At 34.9% G+C, this 9,206-nt stretch overlaps 1 protein-coding gene across 3 annotated transcripts in view; it reads right to left on the minus strand.

Moving 5' to 3' along the window:
- The window catches only part of TSC22D2 (TSC22 domain family member 2), a 51,411-nt gene that overhangs the window by 38,705 nt on the left and 3,500 nt on the right, over positions 1-9,206 (minus strand). The window lies entirely within an intron of this gene.

The raw sequence follows: 9,206 nt of genomic DNA on the forward strand, positions 1-9,206 counted from the left end.
ATATATTCAAAATGAATAAGCCATATGGAGTTATACAATCTATGTAGTGTAAAAAATTTTAAATGCTTGAGATTCCAAGGATAAACATTTAGTCTTACTATAAAATATGAAATTTCTGGTTTCTGGAATACTTAAGCTGGGATATTATCTATAAACTGATTTTTCGCAAATAGCAACAATTAGTCTCAAAACATTGATTAGCAGCACAGATTAAAGGAGTCATGTCTGTGAAACATAGTTGATCAAGAACTTCAAAAGAGCCATCTATAAGTACTGAAGGGCCTGATCATCAAAGACTTCTGTTTTGGAATGGCATAAAATTGAGGAAATTAAGAGTTCATGGAAAACACTGTTAATGGGGATCATTTCAAGTTTACAGTCTATGAAATCTGAAGGCACCAAGAGGCAAATGATATTAAAAATGTGTTAGAAATATTGAATTTTATGCAGCTTTGGTCACAAATTCTCTTCTGCTCAAGAAATAAAATTTGAAAACAGTTCTCTAACAACATATTTGATGTCAACGTAAGCTACTGAACTCAATATAAAGCCAATCAAGCACTTCTTAGGAAGACTCACCTAAAACACCGTTTTCCTATTTGTAGAAAATTTTCCAAACCAACGAACAAAATACTTCTTGACTTTATATACTGAACAGTCTGTCATGATAATCACCAAGTACATAAAGTAGTACATGAGAAAGTAACTTAAATGTGACATATGTCTACCTGCTAAACTAAGATACTATCTTTGTAGGGTAACTAACATAATAGCGAGGAGAAACATCCGTATATATTCTACCTCAAAACTAAGCTAAAAAACTCTTGACGCTTAAGGAATGAGGTACATGAGCCCTCTCCTCAGCAAATACCTTCTCCTTCTCTTATGTCAAAGCTCAACTTCAGAAATCTCTAAATAGAAACCAGGGAAATACAGTAAGCCGAGGAACAAGGGCCATCTCCAACGTTATCATCTAGGGATTTTAAATGATTTAAAAAATATCCTTTAGGTAAAGGGTTACAACACAACAGATCAGGGCAACAGAAGCTTTTCCTTAATCCTATCTTACAGTCAGTAAAGTAATAAAACAAAACTAACTCCGGGAATATCCAAGAGCACTGGCTTTGGAGTCAGAAGGCCTGAATCTGACCTTATGCCTTGTGTGACTTAATAGCTGTGTGACTCAAATCCTCAGTGACTCAGTTTCCGTAATCCATAAAAAAGGGGAGAAAAACACTCATTACAGTTACTGAAAAGATAAAATGAGATTATGTATACATACGGTCTGAAACAATTAAGCCTGGTCTATGTTTAACATAGGGTTATGATTTCCAAATATGCTGTATAAAGATCAACTTTTGGTACAGTATCTTAACATATACCAAATATTTCATCATTATTAAGGTACTACTGAGGCAAACAGAACACTTAAGGCAAACAGAATTCATAAACTTAGAGCCAGGTATACCAAGCTATTTAGTACATTCCATTGGAGAATTCCACCTCTAGGATTCAGAGCTCCCCCAGGATTTCCTTATACACAACTTTACCACAAGATTTTAATTAAAAATACAATAATCACTAAAAAGCGTATTGAAATGGTTCCAAGATGCATACTTCTTTAACAATAAAAGCTTCAAGAAACACCTTAACAGCAACCATAGACTTAAACGATAAAAATTTCCATTTCTCTCCATGACATTTAAACCCTTCACTCTGATTACTGTCAAATTAATCACATCATGTTCCAAATCTGACATATTCTCACTCTTCCATATTGTTACACAAAACTGCCTTCTACTTGGAAAATCATCTGCTTCTCTCATCAGTGACCTAATCTGAATGACTCTTAAGATTCAACTCTAGAGTTAGCTTCAGAAGAAAGCAAAAGTAATAATGGGTTGCTTCTGAGGACAGAAATTGGGTGGCTGGAAGACAGAAGTAGCAGAATGGCTTTCAATTTATAGTCATATATTTTGAATTTTGAACTGTATAAATGTATTGCCTATGCAGAGAATAAGTTGATTTTAAACAGAAATCAGTCTAACTACTTCATCCCCACACAAATTTGACTTGATGTCCTAAATTGTTCCCATTAATAACTTAAATTTACTCCATCACAGCCTATAACGTATATCAAAGTATGCAACTTCAAATCGTAATTATTTTCACATAGCCTGAGATCTTGGAGGGCAGGATAGTTTTATTTCTGTATCCCAGTACTTACTACTCAGAAACCACAAAGAAAGTTGAATAATTCACATATTGCCACTTTAAATGTTTTCCTGGGCATTCAACCTACTTAACGAGTATCTGCAAACTTCATTTTTTGTCACATAATAGTCTGGGGGCATGAAAAGGGTTTGACCAAGAGGAAGGTTTAAGTTGGCAGCTCTCTCATGAAACATGTCTATGTATGGACTCATACTCAGGGAATCTTAAAATCTGACCAAAGGCTCAAATTCTAATTTTACCAATGAGGAAAACCAAGAAAGTTAAATGACTTGACCAAAGAAATCAGCTAAATGGTGGAAGAGCCGGGATTAGAACACAATTTGCTGTACCACTTAACTACATCATGAGTTTTCTGGCCTGAAACAATGTCTCCTTTTCTCTGATTATATCCATGCCATCCAATTACATTTTTGGATCAAAACTAAACATTCTTGGTATTGTTTGTAGCATGTCAAGAGTTGATCTGGAAAAACAGTGTAGACACTGAAACATTGATGTTTCTGTGATGTATGTTTGCCACACATACTGTTTTAGGTTATGCATGATTGTTCACAAATCACTTGCATACCTCATTTAATCCTCTCAAACTCTCCAAGGTAGGTATTATCCCCATTTTTCATATGGGAAAACAAGGCTTAGAGGGCTAAATAACTAGCTCAACGTCAAATGTCTCAAGTATGCGGCACAGTTGAATTTCAGCCCAGGCATGCCTGACTCCATTGGCTATAATGGTTACTCATATGATACGCTATAGTACATAATTAAACACACTATTGATTTATTTGATCAGGAGCCCCCTCTCCTTTTTTTGCTTTTGTTTTGTTTTCAAAAGTTAGGTAGACCATATAACATGGATTTGTTTTGGTTTAACTTACAAAACCTGTTAGTAAAACTGAATTCTAATTCTACTTAAGAAATTAGTCAGCCTTAAACTTTGTTTTGGGTATCCTTCATGCACAGATTAAACAATTTACTTGTGTAATAATGAAGATGGATAGCCTAAACCTTTACAAAGAACATTTAAAACACACCAGCATTATTTATAATAATTGACACATTAATCGTAGTTTCTCTTCTATATGTCAATACTCTTTAGTCAAATTACAGTGAGAGCTTATAGGAAAGGAGGCTTTAAGTAATTTAACATTCAGACTTCACTTATTTGTCTTGCCTACTCTGATGAGTATAAATCATCAAGACATTTACTAATCGTATATGTCCGAGGTGAACACTATTAAAATTATTAACTCAATCATCTACAGAATTTTCACATACCTGTCATATACAAATGTACAACTTAAAGAATGTGAGTTCATTCTTTTTAACAAAGGGTAGCTTGAGTACAAAGATATAAAACGAAATACTTTTATCTGATTTGGGGCTTTAAATTTGAGAGATAAGCAATCCAGAGTAGCATATATGAAATTTAATTTACCTGATTTAAAAGTAGAACTTATGCACATACTTTTTAGAGGTAAAGCAGATAATCAATATACCTTTAATATTACCAGCCAAATTTGAAGTGTATAAATGTATAGGAATGATACAAATTGGTTACTGTTCCTAAATCTTTACGGAGGAGTCCCAATTTTTACCCTAAGCAATGCCAGATTAAGAATATAACAAATAGAGTAATCTCAATCTGGTATGTTCAAGAATTGCTGTGGGAGGGCTTCCCTGGTGGTGCAGTGGTTCGGAGTCCGCCTGCCAATGCTGGGGACGTGGGTTCGAGCCCTGGTCTGGGAGGATTGCACATGCCACGGAGCAGCTGGGCTCCTGCGCCACAGCTGCTGAGCCTGCGCTCTGGAGCCCTCAGGCCACAGCTACTGAGTCTGTGTGTCGTAACTGCTGAGGCCCGCGCACCTGGAGCTCGTGCTCCTTGACGGGAGAGGCCGCGCCAGGGCACCGTGGTGAGGAGTGGCCTCTGCTCGAAGCAGCTGGAGAGGGCCCCAGAGCAGCAACGAAGACCCAATGCAGCCAAAAAAAAACCCACAAAAAAACAACAAAAAAAACAACAACAGAATTGCTGTGGGAAAGGCCTAAATTATACCAATGATTCAGGCATGCATATTCTTTGTGATGCGGTAATTCGTATTACACCATTTAAAAGAACAGGTTCAAATCACAAGTCTACTGGTTTAGTATAAAGAAAAAACAAACTTAAAGGATTTATTCCAATTCAGGAAATTCGCTACACAGACCCCTTAAATATTGTCATCAATTAAGATTTCTTATTAAAAATCTGCTCTTCCCATTAATAAAAAATTACTTAGAAACATCATGGTTCAGGCTACATTTAACCAGACACACCTGTTTTTGTAAAGCCTCTCTTGTATTTCGAGAGTAATGCAATTAAGAAATAAATGTATCTGTTTGGAAGAGGAAATACATACTGGTCTAAAACAATTATTAAAAGAAGGAATTAGACCACTACTCCTCACTATTAACATGTGTTCCTATTCCTTCTGAGACCATATTTCATGTCATTTCACTACCTTTACTTCTGTGTTGGTTACCTGCCATTACTTCCTACTTCCACAACGCCCCAGCTTCTACCATTTCAGGAGAGAAAAGTCAAGATCCTTTTATACTCCCCTATCAACCATTCCTCAGGGAAGAGATTCACTGGTTTCTTTACCATCTGATTGGTGGGGCTGCTCTTTGTTACTAGAGGACTCTATAGAGCATGACTGCTTCCAACCTATTTTGGTGCTGAGAAAGACTAAACTCTATTCTAAATTACCAAGTACCAGATCCATAAATCCAGTATCATGTTTTATCATTTCCAAATTAGTGCTATCAGAATTCTCAAAGAACAAATAGATTGGTATTACATTTATTCTCATAAAGGAGAAAGCATATATCCCACTACCAGTACTGTGAAAAAACAAAAATGACTTCTCATAAAGGCAATTTAGTTCAAGATACCCTCCCCATCCCTTACAAGAAAAAGACAGTGTTAATAAATTAGTTACTTGGAGTGTGTCTTCTCCACACACATAAAAATCCTTATATTTTCTAAAAAGTTAACCAACGTTCAGCCTATACAATTTAGTTCACACAAAATTTTAAACAATGGTGTATCACTGTGAATAAAAAAGGCCATGCTCCCACTTATACAACTCTTGGTTTTAGGAATTTCAGGCACTTTTGGATCATCGGCCTTTCTGGAAATCTATGATAATTTCCTTAACTTAGAGCCACGTTTATGACTAAAGCATATCAACATGGCACTCTGATGAATGCATCAGTATCATTTTTCTACTAAATAATGATGTCACTCATACACAGGAGATACTACACTTTGATTACAAAATCCTTACTTACTTAGATAGGCCTAAGATGGTACCTGGCATGTGATTTAAACATCAACTGTAAAGCTGCAAGACAAAAGTACCTCCACACTTCAATACTGATAAAGAACCAGAAGCTCCCAAAGAAACACAGATTCAAGTTAAGGAGCTTTCATTTTTAAAGACTAAATGCACTAAGACTTTTTCAGAGTTCTAAAAAGTTCCCTATAGATTTTTGAAACAAAGTAAGAGTGACAGTTCTGCCTCCTCATATACATTTACATAATCCTCTCTTAAATGTCACGTTAAAAAAAAAAAAAACTCCATTAAAAGAAGTGTGTATATATGTATATCTCATACATACATCTATATAGATATATATGAAGTGTACAACCAAAATCTGTATTTATAGCACATACCAGGACACACTATTTAACACTCAGAATTTATAATATTTTATCAGCAGTCATTAGCAAACTACACAAATAAAACTATTAACAAGATATAAAGATATTTGCCACTAGAGGATCCTTACAATCAGGTTTTCAACAGTCTTTTGGTTGCAGTTGACAGTTCACAATTGCAGCCATTCATAAGAGTTCCTGGCATGTGGCCTACAGAGTTCACATTGGTCAGCTATCTATGGAAAATGATCTGTACCGTGTTCCTTTTCCAAAAGGGCCAGTAATATTTTGCACCTCCCCCTATTTACCAAATAGGAGTCTGTTAAGCATGTAGGTAGTTTAAACAAATTTTGTAACGTTCACTGTAAAAGTGTCTATGCATTTTTTTATGAACTATATTTTCAACCATTATTATAGCCTCCAGTTTACACAAAATCAATTTGAAGAATCTCAACAACTGACCATAAACTAGAATGATATATAAACTTCATGCTAATTAATACCACATGGTCAATCGGCAATGTTAACTCACAAATTTAACACTTTTCTTATTTTGTATATACAACCATCAGCTCTTTTAAAGGTATGATAGTATATAAGGTCTGATTCTTTAAAATAAATGGTCTCAGAATGAGCCAATACAGATCCTTGTATTAAGTAATGCAAACAAAATCACAAGACAGAGTGCTTAATATATCAACTTAAACCACCTGATCTTTTTGTTAATCTTCCATTTTCCTTCCTTTTCTCAACGAAATAGACTGTGTTTACTAACGTCTTAATGGTTTTTAAAAAGGCAAACATCTTTTTTTACAAATATTTTCTAAGGATCTGAAATTTGTCAACCTATTAATAATTACTCAAGACCTCTCACTCCAATATGTTTTACTTTACATCTGAATGACTGCAAATAAAATTGTACAAAGATTTTAATTTAAGAAGGCAACCGAAAATCACATTAAAATCACGATTTTGTTAGTACTATCTCCTCAAAAGTAGTCATCTCAGTAATTTAAACATACGCCTGGAAAAACTGTGTTACTTAATTTCAAGGATACAACTTTAAAAATGCCCTCTCTTTTACAAAGGCTTTCCATTAAAAAACAAATTTAAAAAGACCCCCAAACTATTTCTACTTAATGGATTTATTCCTTCACCAGGTGTGTTGGTCCAGTGACAAAAACAGTCAAATGTGTAAGATTACATCTTGGAAACTGGCATGTTAAATTAGAAACCAATGAAAAGGCTATAACAAAAATTAGAAATGCACATTTGATAAGCAGTGAAGATTTTAAAAGATTGGGTGGGGGAGGGAAGCGCCACATTTAAAATAGGACTATACACAAATGAAAACCCCTGCACTGGATTAACTGTTACAATTGATAAGAACACTAATACAGTCATATCTGTAGTTCAAATAGTCACAAGTTAGGAAATGAGATTCTTGAAATTCAACTTTTTTAATAAAGTAAGAGAAGAAATAAATGCATCGTTGTGGTCATACCCTAAAGAATACATCCCAGAGTTTCCATTTATCAACAGATCTTTCTGCTTCATACCATATCGTCACCAAAAACTTCTGGGGAATGTAATTACAAATGCTGTAAACTGAGAGGTGTGAAGAGGAGAGAAAACACATTTTTCATTCATAGGTGTGCATGTGTTTTTGGGGTAGTGAGGGGTTGAGAAAACCAGTCATCATTTCTTGAAGAGATACAGTGTACAACAGGAACAGAGAGGTAGTAAGCAAATGGTTATTTACCAACCCATCACAAAAAAACTGGCTTCTGGCAGCTAGAAAAGGGAAGATGCCTGTTGACTATTACCAAAGGTGAACAAATAAACTCAAGTGGCATTTCAGGTGTGCCCCTACGTGTGAAAAGTGAAACATGGCAGAAAATGTAAAGAGGGGTATTTGAGTGGCTTGTGGAATCAGTGTCTTTACTTGGTAGTCCCATCCATATAAAATCTCTCCATGACTAGCTAGCTGAGCTCACTCATGGACACGTGGTACTCTCTAAGAGTTCTTAAATGGAAGAAAGACTCCCCACAAGCAAGTCACCTACAAAAAAAAGATGAACTTTGAATTATAAAAGGCAAAGAAGATGAATTTCAGTGAGCATTTTTCAAACGAAAAGAAGTATATAACAAAAATACAAAGCTAATTCGAAATGAAAAAGAAAAGAATGTGAAGGAACTCAGAAGAAAATAGGAAGAAAAAGCTTTAACAGCTCTCATTGTAGTCTACATACCAATTATTCAAGAAATCTATAAAAATAGTTCTGCTCTTTCAACGCATCTAAAATTAACCTCTCTCAAAACAAAAACCTCAGAAAATAAATTTCCAACTGTAAAGTACCTGAAACTTTCTCTGTAATTTTTAAATGTAATATCTGGTAATAAGTCAGTTTTTAAACATTTGCATTATACACACTACATCAAATTTTCATGTGACATTTCCTCAAAACCACTTAAAATCCTCATTAAACCATAACCAAACATCAATTGTAGTAGAATTGGTATAGTAATACACCAATTTTCCCTTAAACTATTTAAAAGCATCCCCCCTAAATACAGGGAGCCAATTGTTAACGTTTATACTTTTACTATAAAATTACTCTAATTTCAAGAACTACAGCTTTCACTACTGTCAAGAGTCTCCCACCTCCCTTGACTGTAGTAAAAAGATTGATGGAAGATAAGAACATCTTTCCAATACACTTTTTGCGTTAAAAAAAAAAAAAGCATCTTAAAGAAGTCACTGGGAAGCCTCCAGACCTTCTATCCTCTTTTATTAAAGGGCTGAAGAAGATATGATCTTCAAAGCAGGATTTGACATTTCACCATTATCTCTCCAGCCTTTCCAGATACACTGGAGGAGATACCTTACATGGCTCTTTCTCTACTAGAGGGCTTTGTGTTTTTCCAGAATGGGAAATGTTTAACTAATTTTATCTCTGTCTCAAAACTCACACTGACAAAACACTCTGCCATTAAGTGTTCAAGTGTGATTGATACCTAATAAAGGGACAAACCTACACGGCATAACCTACTAGCCACCACTTCTAAACTGAGAGGATTAAACTAAAATCCGCCCTTCTGAATGAACAATGTTGCATTCCTATCCAATTTAGTGCTTCTGAACAACTGTGACACCAATGCTCTCCTTACACATCTTTTTTAGCATCAGTAATCTAAAATTAATGTCTTTTCAAGAACCGATGAATCAATTTTACTAAACACAAACTAATTTTTATATTTAGAAACATTAAGG

Source organism: Orcinus orca, chromosome 5, assembly GCF_937001465.1.
Source record: "Orcinus orca chromosome 5, mOrcOrc1.1, whole genome shotgun sequence".
NCBI lineage: Eukaryota > Metazoa > Chordata > Mammalia > Artiodactyla > Delphinidae > Orcinus > Orcinus orca.